Source organism: Podarcis cretensis (assembly GCF_951804945.1).
Source record: "Podarcis cretensis genome assembly, chromosome: 17".
NCBI classification, from domain to species: domain Eukaryota; kingdom Metazoa; phylum Chordata; class Lepidosauria; order Squamata; family Lacertidae; genus Podarcis; species Podarcis cretensis.
In genome coordinates, this window is record NC_137187.1 from 35,393,599 (window position 1) to 35,406,402 (window position 12,804).

At 52.6% G+C, this 12,804-nt stretch overlaps 1 protein-coding gene across 1 annotated transcript in view; it reads left to right on the forward strand.

The window, feature by feature from the left end:
• Positions 1 to 734: 734 nt before the first annotated feature.
• PALM3 (paralemmin 3) overlaps positions 735 to 12,804 on the forward strand; it is a 50,477-nt gene continuing 38,407 nt past the window's right edge. The window contains exon 1 of the mRNA XM_079960002.1: positions 735 to 1,139. The gene's annotated coding sequence lies outside the window, so the exon portion shown is untranslated. The remainder of the gene's footprint in view (positions 1,140 to 12,804) is intronic.

The window sequence follows — 12,804 nt, forward strand, 5'->3', positions numbered from 1 at the left end:
CACAATTCAAAGTGTTGGTGCTGACCTTTAAAGCCCTAAACGGCCTCAGCCCAGTATACCTGAAGGAGCATCTCCACCCCCATTGTTCAGCCCGGACACTGAGGTCCAGCGCCGGGTGCCTTCTGGCAGTTCCCTCACTGCGAGACATGAGGTTACAGGGAACCGGGCAGAGGGTGGCGCCCACCTTGTGGAATGCCCTTCCATCAGATGTCAAGGAAAGAAACAACTATCTGACTTTTAGAAGACATCTGAAGGCAGCCCTGTTTAGGGAAGTTTTTAATGTTTGGAGCTTTATCACTTCTTTAAAAAATTATTATTATTATTATTATTATTATTATTATTATTATTATTATTATGTTGGGAGCCACCCAGAGTGGCTGGAAAAACCCAGCCAGTTGGGGTGGGGTATAAATAATAATAATAATAATAATAATGATGATAATAATAATAATAATAATAATAATAATAATAATAATAGTTGTTAATTATTATTATTGTTGTTGTTGATTGTGGCTAACAGTCATATGTACTTGGCTTCAAACACCAGTGGTAGGAGCACATTGGGGCTGGAGTAAGCAGTAAGCAGTAATGGATACATAGACCAGTTGTCAGGCTGTGTATGAGAGAGAGGGAGAGGGCGAAAAACAGGCAGGTAACTAAACAAGGCAGCCCAGGAATGCTGGTAAATAATTCAGCCAGACAGCTGATAACGTCTCTGACCCAGGAAGGCGGAGGGGAGGAAGGTTTTCAAGGGCGCCAGGACCCGGAATCACTTTTGCTGGCTGTGGAGAAACTCTCTTCCCTTTGCCCAAGTCCGCCTGCCTCTCAGCTTTCCCTGAACTCAAACCGGCCTGACCAGCTTTCTTCTCCATCTCTGCCTCTGGACACACACACGCACACCGGGGATCAAAGCCAAACTGGGCCCTGCCGGGTTGGAGATGTGGAGAGATGCCTCCTCTTTGACTTTGCCGTTCGGGCAATGCAGAGGCATCTCTTTGTGCTTCTGATCTGAGCGGGGCAGAGGGGGGCTTGGAGGGCGCCCTCCCCACCCTGGGCACAAGCTTCACCCCCCCAGCCACAGCCGGAGGTCTCACCTGGAGGAGAGGCAGCTCACATTTTGGGCACTGGCTGCTGCAAAGGTAAGTGAAAAGAGCAGAGGGATAAAAACAGGGAGGTAAGATTGTAGACTTGGAAGGGATGCCTGGGGGTCATCTATTCCAACCCCCCACAATGAAGGAAAGGGCCCACAGTGCCAGTGTTGGCCTGCAGGCTTGGAGAGGGTGGCATAGTGCTAGACAAGGGAAAATGCTTTGACTCAAAGCAAGGCAAAACTCATAAAAGCACAATACCGAGATTATTATTATTATTATTTTCCTCTTGGATTGGAACAGGGCCAAGGTAGCTCCCTTCTGCCATTTAAGAAATCTGGAAATTGGCCAAAGTGCTTTCTCAGACTGGCACCAATGTGGCTGCTTTTGAAAGAGGGGATTTTGGCAGGTGGTGCTTGCTTATTAGGTAAGGAGCAGAAAAGCTGCATCTGCGGAGACTTCCAAACTCTTGCTTTCCATCACCCAGGTTTCCCAAACATGGATCTGCAGCTGGTTTTGGACTACAATTCCTATCATCCCTGATCACTGCTCCTGCTAACTAGGGAAGATGGGAGTTGTAGTGTAAAAACAGCTGGAGACCCAAGTTTGGGAAACCCTAATCTATAGGAACATAGTCCCCCCTCCCCATGCTTACCAGGCCTACAGAATATTGTTTTGAGGAGGCAAAGGAAATAACAAACTCAGGTATGCAATGTGGGGCAAAGGGAGGCCCTATAAGTTGCATCAAGATGTTTGCATGTGCAGGTAACTGTGGCTAGGAGCACTTGTGCCCAATTAAACCTTTCACCTCTACTTCTATGGGTAAAGGTAAAAGTAAAGGGACCCCTGACCATTAGGTCCAGTCGTGGCCGACTCTGGGGTTGTGGCGCTCATCTCGCTTTATTGGCCGAGGGAGCCGGCGTACAGCTTCCGGGTCATGTGGTCAGCATGACTAAGCAGCTTCTGGCAAACCAGGGCAGTGCACGGAAATGCCGTTTACCTTCCCGCCGGAACAGTACCTACTTATCTACTTGCACTTTGAAGTGCTTTCGAACTGCTAGGTTGGCAAGAGCTGGGACCGAGCAACGGGAGCTCACCCCATCGCGGGGATTTGAACCGCCGACCTTCTGATCGGCAAGTCCTAGGCTCTGTGGTTTAACCCACAGCACCACCCGCGTCCCATCATTTCTATGGGTACTTTACATAATGACAGCAGGTTCCCTCAAGAAGCTGCTGTGCTGAAGGGGAAATCTGAAGGAAAGCACAACAGCCTATAGGACACTGTCCCAATGTGACTGATTAAAAAAAAGGTACAGTATTTGTACCCAGATTTGCAGGAATTTACAGGGAGCATACATAGGATGACTTACAGGGAATGAATTTCCCATTTAAATCCTTTAACCATCGTGTCTCAGGCACAACTGTGCATGTTAAATAAAAACATAGCAAAAAAAGCACTGGGTGACTTTCCTAACCTAAGGATTTGATTGTGCAGGAAGAGTGGAATCTGAGCTGCCGACATTCGCACCAAGATGTGTGTGTGCTTGATCCAGATTAACACAGAATATAAAAGTCTGTGACCTTGTGATATATTACATTTTTATGATGCATGTTTGGGAGCAACTATAGCCTCAGGCTGGCCTTGGATTTACTTGGCTGCGCTTGGGAGAGGCAATTAGTGAGATTTTTGTTTCCAGCCTAATACAAGGGTTCCTTAGCCGTGTTAATTTCTTCCTAGTGCTTTATCTGCGCTCTCTGAATTTTTCAAGATAGTAACGATTCCTTTACAACATGTGATGCGAGAGCAGCAGTGGGTGAGAGAGCTGGCGGGCAGGGAGGGAAATCTCAGTTCTCGTTGCTGCTAGTCCAGATGAGCTGGTAGGTTCAGCCCAGGAGGCAAGATGACTGCTGCAGCAAAACAACAGTTGCGTGTCGAGACCCCGCAGCCACCCCCTTGTTGGGAAATAACTCACACCAGGACACAGATATTAAGTTTATGTTATTTGGGCAAATTTGTCTACAACTTTATTGAATTACAGAATGTGAGTGGTATTGGCTTAGGCATTGTTTGGACCCGACTATATCTGGCTCCTAGGGACGCGGGTGGCGCTGTGGGTTAAACCACAGAGCCTAGGACTTGCCAATCAGAAGGTCGGCGGTTCGAATCCCTGCGACGGGGTGAGCTCCCGTTGCTCAGTCCCTGCTCCTGCCAACCTAGCAGTTCAAAAGTTTCAAACTGCAAGTAGATAAATAGGTACCGCTCCGGCAGGAAGGTTAATGGCATTTCCGTGCGCTGCTCTGGTTCGCCAGAAGCGGCTTAGTCATGCTGGCCACATGACCTGGAAGATGTACGCTGGCTCCCTCGGCCAATAAAGCGAGATGAGCGCCGCAACCCCAGAGTCGGCCACGACTGGACCTAATGGCCAGGGGTCCCTTTACCTTATATCTGACTCCTGCCCGCTGCGCAGGAAGTCTGGTAAGGGCAAACCACCGGTAGGGGGAGCCCTGTCGATGCATACCAACTCAAGCTCCCCCTGGTGTTCCCATTGGGGTCGTGTCAAGGCCCAAGCCCCCAACCGGGCTTCAGACAAGATAACACCCCCGGATTCCTTTAACGGAATACCCTTAAGCATGGAGGGGCAGGTGATGGCCACACCTCCCCTCCCCCACACAAGGTCCAACAATGCCTAACTGCCACAAGAGTCCAAAGGCTCGCCGCCTAATACCCTCACATTTGTAACCAATGCATCAAGCAATATCGGCCAGCCATATATCATTACCCCAATCGGAAAGGTGCACGCCATTGTCGCGAAATAAGGCCATCTTGCTGAGAACTATGGAAGGGTGCATGATCACCCGGCCATTCAAAGCAACCACTTTCTGTGAAATGGAAGGATTCAATCGCTTCCGGGCACGGTCTGTTGCGGCTGGGGAATTGCTGCCACGCCAAATGCTGTTGCAGCAAAACAACAGTTTCTCAGAACCTCTTTCGACAGGATGTAGAAATGCAGGGCTTGCTTCAGTGGGTGGCACAGTATGGCATTTGCTGAGCCCCCAAGATGACAATGGGCCCACCAAATAATAATAATAATAATAATAATAATAATAATAATAATAATAATAATAATATATTTATAACCCAGCCACTCTGGGTGGCTCCCAACAGAATATTTAAAATGCAATAAAACATCAAACATTAAAAACTTCCCTTCAGCCTTCAGATGTCTTCTAAAAGTCAAACAGTTGTTTATTTCCTTGACATCTAATGGGAGGGCGTTCCACAGGGCGGGCGCCACCACCGAGAAGGCCCTCTGCCTGGTTCCATCCTCACTTTTCCTAGAGCCTCCAGAAAGACAAGATGAGACAATGTTTGATTCACACATCTCACCCCACAGAAGGTGCCGTGCCCAATGGTCCCCCAAACCATGGAGCTGGTACTAAAATCCAGGATACAGTGGTACCTCGGGTTAAGTACTTAATTTGTTCCGGAGGTCCGTTCTTAACCTGAAACTGTTCTTAACCTGAAGCACCACTTTAGCTAATGGGGCCTCCTGCTGCCACCGCGCCGCCAGAGCACGATTTCTGTTCTTATCCTGAAGCAAAGTTCTTAACCTGAAGCACTATTTCTGGGTTAGCGGAGTGTGTAACCTGAAGTGTGTGTAACCTGAAGCATATGTAACCCGAGGTACCACTGTATTCAACTGCTTGGGAATTCCTAGAACCCAGCACACTCCAAGCAGAGCTGCCTCAGCCATGAGGCAAGGTGAGGCAGCCCAGTGGTACCTCACAAGACAAATGCCTCGAAAGACGAAAAACTCGCAAAACGAAAGAGTTTTTCGTTTTTTGAGTTGCTTCGCAAGACGGATTTCCCTATGGGCTTGCTTCGCAAGATGAAAACGTCTTGCAAGTTTGTTTCCTTTGTCTTGCAAGTTTGTTTCCTTTTTCTTAAAACTGTGCATTCACTTCGAGGAGCAACTCATAGCACGCGGTGTGGTAGCCTTTTTTTTGAGGTTTTTGAAGACTTTGGTGATTTTTGAAGCTTTTCCAAAGTCTGTGCTTCGCAAGACGAAAAAATCGCAAGACGAAAAAACTCACGGAACGAATTAATTTCGTCTTGCGATGCACCACTGAACCGCCTTGGGCAGCAGAATCCACAAGGGCAGCAAATCTTGATGTAGATCTTTATTCCCCCACCCTCGTTTTTCCTGATGAAAATCTTCACTCACCCATTCTTCCATGGTGGGGAGGGGGTGCCATTTTGACAAAATTTCTTGGGCAAGCTTTGACTTTAGCTGTGCCATTGGGAGGTGCTGAGGATCTCTTGAGCATGCTATGGCTCAAGAGCCCAATAATAATAATAATAATAATAATAATAATAATAATAATAATAATGTCAGGGGTTCAGGGAGAGAGGCGCAGAGGAGGGAGGAGACCGAGAGTGAGGGAGAAGGATTCCAGCCTGACGAGGAAGAGGACGACAATGACCCGAGATGGTCCATGAGTCCGTCCAGTGAATCGGAGGATTCCCAAAAGGGAGCCCCCCTGGTCAAGCCAAGGGGAGCCCAAGGGGGAAGCAGTCAGGAGCAGGGGAACGTAGGGGGAACCGCCAGTGGGAGTTGGAGATCGAGACCGGCTTCTCCACCGGAACGGAGTGAAGAGGGTGGAGTTACCAGTGTGTCGGGAGGAACAGAACAAGGAGCAGAGGGGGGAAGGAGATCAGGGCAAGACGTCCTGCCGGAAGAGGCGGAAAGCAGTACCGGGAGCAGTGTGGCTGTTGAAAGGAAGGTCAGGAGCAACGTACGCGCGCCAAGTTCAAATGTGGAGGCGCGCGGAAGTGGGGAGAGCTCTGGGGAGGAGCCTGGTGCTAAAGCACGAAGGAGGGGGCAGCAGGCAGGAGAAGACTCAGCCTCTGGGGAGTCCCGGAAAGAGGGAACACAGGGGGGCAGGAAGACCCTGCGGAAAAGGAAGGAGAGGAAAAGGTGGAGCAGCACAAGCCTCTTAAATTGGTGCAGGGGAGGGACGGATTCAGAGGGGACTTCTAACATCTAAGGGTAACAGATGCGGAGCCACGGACTTTGGATGTAATGACGACAATGATCTTCAATAAAACCTTTTGTATATAACTTGGACTGGACTTTGGTCTCTTGTGAGCTGGGACCCAGGGTGGCTCTGATAGTAAGTCCCCTCCAAAGAACGCAAAAATTTTTTTTTGCAAAGCTCACGAACGGTGACAGCCATGAGTGCGGAGGAGCAGTTGACAGCTCTGCGAACTACAGTTTCCGAACTCACTGCTGCAGTCCTTGCGTCTCAGAAGAAGCATGACGAAATGGAGAAGCGCTGCCAGGACCTGCAAACCAGGTGGGAACGTGCAAGCAGGGAAGGGTTCCCAGGGTCCAGATCAGAAGGGATTGGACTTGGACGGAGGGGGGGCAGACTAGTCACCCACTTCGATGGGAACCTGAAGCACTACCCCAGTTTCAGAGCAGACGTTTTGTATGCATTGCACTTGCTTCGTCATGACTTTAAAGATGAGGAGGAGAAAGTGGGGTTTATTGTTTCTCACTTGCATGGGCCGGCCAGAGACTGGTTGCGCAATTTGTGGCGTGAAGATGGCCCTGCCCGCCGCGATGCAGATGAATTCATTAAAGCAATGGATGCCTGCTTCCAGTCAACTGTAGATGTGGATCTTGCACGCAGGGAAATTTTTGGATTGCGGCAAGGCAAAGCCACTGTGCGTCAGTACCATTCCAGATTTTTTGCTTTACTGACTGCGCTAAGCTGGGAGAAGGATGGTGCACCTGTGAGGGATTTGTTCTGGGAGGGGCTCAGCGGTCCCATTAAGGATGAACTTGCCAGGGGAGACAGACCCCAGACCCTGGAGGAGCTTGTGCAGAGGGCTTTGGCGATTGGGATAAGGCAAGAGGGACGTCCTTGGCACACTGAGGAAGAACGTCAGGTGCGTCCACCAGCGAGGACGTCTTCTTTCATCCCCAGGGAGTTCAGTCAGTCACATCCTTCGCCACTGGGAAGGCAGGGGGAGGAGCCCATGGAACTTGGTGGTGCTAAGGCTCAAGCAACAGCCAGAGCCCCAGCTTCCGGTGCAGTAAAGGCACAGCCTCCTAGAGGGACCAGGAAGTGTTACATTTGCGACAGTGCACAGCACATGGCGAAAGAGTGTCCCCAGAGGCTGCAGAAACACACTGCAGCTTTAGCAACTGTTGCAGCAGAAATGATGCAAGCAGAGCAACCTCAGGGAAACGACAGTGCCTGGCTGGAAGCAGAGCTGCTGGGGCTCAGCCAGGCGAATCTGTAGAGCAGTCCCCAGCGCTTTTGCAACGCACAGACCCTTTACCACCCAAGCCAGCGGTGCAGCTCACTGCAACACTTCAGTTGCCGAATGGAACCACCCTGGAAGTCCCCATCACGATTGATTCTGGGAGCAACGCAGATTTTGTGGGGACGCACTTTGTCAAGCAGCATCGCATAGCGCTTCTGCCAGCGACAACACCTCTGAACGTAGTCACGGTGGATGGCAGGAAATTGCTAGGAGGACAAGTTGTGCAACAGACGCCTCCCATGGTGATGAGGATTGGAAATCATCGAGAAGTCATCAGCTTCAATGTCACCCGCCTTTCAGACACGCCTATAGTATTAGGCATGAGTTGGCTGGAGAGACACAGTCCTGCTGTAGCGTGGTACCAACGGCAGATCACCTTTTGCTCATCGTACTGTGCTCAACATTGCATCCAGTCCAGCCAGGAGGAGGGAGCTGAGCAGCAGTTGCAACTTGGCATGGTGCAGGCAGTACCCCGCAAGTACGAGGGGTTCCTGGAGGTTTTCTGCGAGAAGGAAGCTGACCAGTTGCCGCCCCACAGGCCTTATGATTGTGCCATCGACCTGGTGCCAGGGGCGCAGTTGCCGACTGCAAAGCTGTATTCCATGTCTGAGGACGAGATGCAAGAACTCAGGGAGTTCATAGAGCACAATTTGAAGCGCGGATTCATCCGAGAATCGAAAGCGGTGGGGGGCAGTCCTGTTTTCTTTGTAAAGAAGAAGGACACGCCCCAAAAAAGACTCATTGTGGACTATCGATTCATAAACAGTAAGACCAAACCCAAGGCCTTCCCCATGCCCAAGATAGATGATCTCCTGGCAACCGTAAGGAAGGGGAAGATCTTCACCAAATTGGATCTGCGTGGAGCGTATAACCTCATACGCATCCGGGAGGGCGATGAGTGGAAGACGGCCATGTTCACGCCTCTGGGCACGTACGAATACAAAGTGATGCCATTTGGTCTCCAAAATGGATCTCACGTCTTTCAAGCATTTATGCATCACGTGCTAGCGGGACTTCTCTACAAGAAATGCGTGTGTTTCCTCGACGACATCCTGATCTTTTCGGAAACGGAGGAGGCCCATGAGAAGGACGTAAAGGAAGTCCTGCAGAGACTACGGGAGAACAAGCTCTACGCCAAGTTAGAGAAGTGCCAGTTTGATGTGACGGACGTGGATTTCCTAGGCTACAAGCTGTCCGACAAGGGGCTGGCCATGGACAGCGCCAAGGTCCGCGCGGTGTTGGACTGGAAGAGCCCTCGCAATCGGAAGGAAGTCCAAAGATTCATCGGCTTCGCCAACTTCTACCGCAAATTCATCAGAGGTTTTGCAAAGGAGACGGCAGCGATCACGGACACTCTCAGTTCCAAGAAAAAGAGGTTCGTGTGGACGGAACAGGCGGAGCGCTCTTTTCAGAAGCTTAAAAGCCTTTTCGCCTCCGAGGAGCAGCTGCTGCACGTGAATCCAGGCAAGCCCATACGAGTAGAGACCGACGCGTCAGACAGAGCGGTTGGAGCCGTACTCCTGCAAGAAGATCCACATGGAAACTGGAGACCCGGTGCCTTTTACTCCAGAAAGCTCAGCAAAGCGGAGCAAAACTACACCATATGGGACAGGGAGCTGTTAGCCATTCACGCAGCGTTCAAAGCGTGGCGACATTTCCTCATTGGAGCCAAGCACACAGTGCAGGTCCGCACGGATCACAAGAATTTAGAGTATTGGCGCACGGCGAAACTCCAGAGCCAAAGACACATGCGCTGGGCAGAGTTCTTCGCGGATTTCGACTTCAGGATAGAGTACGTCCCAGGGGACTCCAACGTTATAGCCGATGCGCTCTCCAGGAAACCGCAATATCTTGAGGAAGCGGCGCCAATAGCAGCCAGGCACATTTTTGCACCGCAGGTGTGGGCGTGCGCTGCCATCGCTGTCGACCTGGACGCAGTGCGACGCGCGTTGCAGGTAGATCAGTTTGCACAATCCAAAATAGAGGAGCTGCGTAGGGGTTCGCTGAGAGACGATGAGTTCCAGTTACGCGACGGACTGTTAACTCACAAGGGTGCCCTCTACGTGCCGAGCGACGAGCTCCGAGCAAAGGTTCTGCAGCAGTTGCACGACGCTCCCAGTGCGGGCCATTTCGGCAGGGAGAAGACAATAGAACTGGTGGCCAGGGACTTTTGGTGGCCCCAGATGCGAGGAGAAGTAGCGGAGTACGTCGCCAGATGTGACACTTGTCAGAGGTCCAAGCCAGTACACCAGAAGCCGGCGGGCTTGCTGGAACCACTGGAAACACCACAGCAACCGTGGGAGAGGGTGGCGCTGGACTTCGTCACTGACCTGCCCAGTTCCAGAGGCAAGACGGCGGTACTGGTGGTGGTGGACTTGTTCACCAAGATGGCGCACTTCATTCCCTGCGCGAAGGTGGCGACGGCGGAACAGACCGCCAAGCTCTTCATCGACCACGTGTTCCGGGCGCATGGGCTGCCGCGGGCCATCCTGTCCGACAGGGGGCGCCAGTTTATTTCCAATTTTTGGCAGAAGCTCCTAGGTATCCTGCGCGTCAAGATCAACCTAGCGTCGGCAAGACATCCACAAACCAACGGCCAGGCCGAGAGGGTCAACGCGATCATGCAGCAGTACCTGAGATGTTATGCAAATCAGCGACCCACAGCTTGGGTGGACTACCTACCGATGGCGGAGTTTGCCTACAACAACACGAAGCATGCGTCGACGGGGGTGACGCCGTTCTTCGCGAACAATGGACGTCATCCCAGGACCTTCCCGGGGTTCGTAGCACCAAGAGAGGGGGAGCCGCAAGAGGCCGACCAGTTCGCTGCAGAACTACAAGAGGTGCACGAGGAGCTGCGGAGACATTTGGAGCTAGCCAAACAAGCATATAAGGTGCAGGCAGACAAAGGCAGAAGAGTGGGAGAGGACATCCAGGTGGGGGACTGGGTGTGGTTAGCGGCCCAGGCGATGCCAACCAAGTCGTTGGCCAAGAAGAAGCTAGGGCACAGGCAGCTAGGACCATACCAGGTGGAGGCTAAGATCAACCCCGTGGCTTTTCGACTGGCCCTCCCCGAAGGTTCCAGAGTCCACCCGGTTTTTCATAGGTCGGTGCTCACTCCCTACAAGGCCCCGCACAGGTTTCAGGAGTCTGAAACAGTACCGCAGCCACGCACAGAGTCACCTAGGAGGGAGGGATCGCCTAGGGTCGAACCACTCAACGAGGTCACAGAGATCCTGGACTCGAGATGGGGGGAAGAGGGAATAGAATACTTTCTAGTCAGAGAGGGTGCACCAGTCAGTGCCAGTGGGTGGGTGCCGGACTACGCTTTAGACGAACCTCTTTTAAAGGACGAGTTCCATGCCCTTTTCCCACATAGACCCATGCCAGCCGAGTACTTCGATGACTGGCTCTTTACCCCCACATGTTCAGGCAGCACTTTCCACGGCTTTTCTTCAGCCGAGGAAAGAACGCCGAACTCAAACTCGCCCAGGGGATCGTGTTCGGGGGTGGACACAGAGCCCTCTTATTGGTGGGATGAGCAACCAGAGGAAGCCTGGCGCAAGAAATGGCTGAAGGGGCCTTGGTCGGCAGCACCAGACGAAGTAGCAATGGAAGAGGGAACTGCGAACATTTTGGGTGAAGAACCCGAATTCGAACACACGTACACCGAGCTGCCAGCAGAGGTCATGGACGTAGCCGAACTGTATCCTGCATCTACCTCCGAGGAGCTGCAGTTCCCACAACCCGCACCCGATGGGGAGGAGGGGGGAAGGGGGGGCTTCGAGGGGGGGATGGATGTCAGGGGTTCAGGGAGAGAGGCGCAGAGGAGGGAGGAGACCGAGAGTGAGGGAGAAGGATTCCAGCCTGACGAGGAAGAGGACGACAATGACCCGAGATGGTCCATGAGTCCGTCCAGTGAATCGGAGGATTCCCAAAAGGGAGCCCCCCTGGTCAAGCCAAGGGGAGCCCAAGGGGGAAGCAGTCAGGAGCAGGGGAACGTAGGGGGAACCGCCAGTGGGAGTTGGAGATCGAGACCGGCTTCTCCACCGGAACGGAGTGAAGAGGGTGGAGTTACCAGTGTGTCGGGAGGAACAGAACAAGGAGCAGAGGGGGGAAGGAGATCAGGGCAAGACGTCCTGCCGGAAGAGGCGGAAAGCAGTACCGGGAGCAGTGTGGCTGTTGAAAGGAAGGTCAGGAGCAACGTACGCGCGCCAAGTTCAAATGTGGAGGCGCGCGGAAGTGGGGAGAGCTCTGGGGAGGAGCCTGGTGCTAAAGCACGAAGGAGGGGGCAGCAGGCAGGAGAAGACTCAGCCTCTGGGGAGTCCCGGAAAGAGGGAACACAGGGGGGCAGGAAGACCCTGCGGAAAAGGAAGGAGAGGAAAAGGTGGAGCAGCACAAGCCTCTTAAATTGGTGCAGGGGAGGGACGGATTCAGAGGGGACTTCTAACATCTAAGGGTAACAGATGCGGAGCCACGGACTTTGGATGTAATGACGACAATGATCTTCAATAAAACCTTTTGTATATAACTTGGACTGGACTTTGGTCTCTTGTGAGCTGGGACCCAGGGTGGCTCTGATAAATAATAATTTATTATTTATACCCTGCCCATCTGGCTAGGTTTCCCCAGCCACTCTGGGCGGCTCCCAACAGAATATTAAAAACACAATAATAATAATAATAATAATAATAAAACATCAAACATTAAAAAACTTCCCTAAATAGGGCTGCCTTCAGATGCCTTCTAAAAGTCAGATAGTTGTTTATTTCCTTGACATCTGATGGGAGGGCGTTCCACAGGGCAGGCACCACTATCAAGAAGGCCCTCTGCCTGGTTCCCGGTAACCTCACTTCTCGCCAGCGGCATAGCGTGGGTTGTCAGCACCTGGGGCAAGGCAAGTAATTTGCGCCCCTAACCCCTAACCTGCCGCTGCTGCCAGCTTCTTCTTGCTGCTGCCTGGGCTGGGGTATTTATGGCAAGGTAGCCACGGCGGCGGCGGCGGGTCCGTGTCAGGTGATCTGAGGCGAGTTGCCGCTGGCGCTGCCGCCCAAACGACGCCGCTTGCCCGGAGGAGGAGGGCAGAGAGGCGAGGAAAATGCAGCATGGCCCAGCAGCTGCAGCAGCAGCGGTGGCGGTGGGGCTGTGAGGAGGGGCTGTCTGGCGCGCCCTCCGCGGCCCTGACACGCAGGGACCGCGGCAAGCGCTGAGAGCCGCTGCCTGCTGGACGCCTTCAGTCCAGACGCGCACACAGCTCGTCAGTTCCGCGAGACATGGGGCTCTGCTACAGCCTGCGCCCGAGGCTCTTCGGCGACTCCGGAGGCGGCGAGCGCGCCCCCCCAGATGTTGCGCCCGGTGCGGCCAGCCCCTCCTGCACCC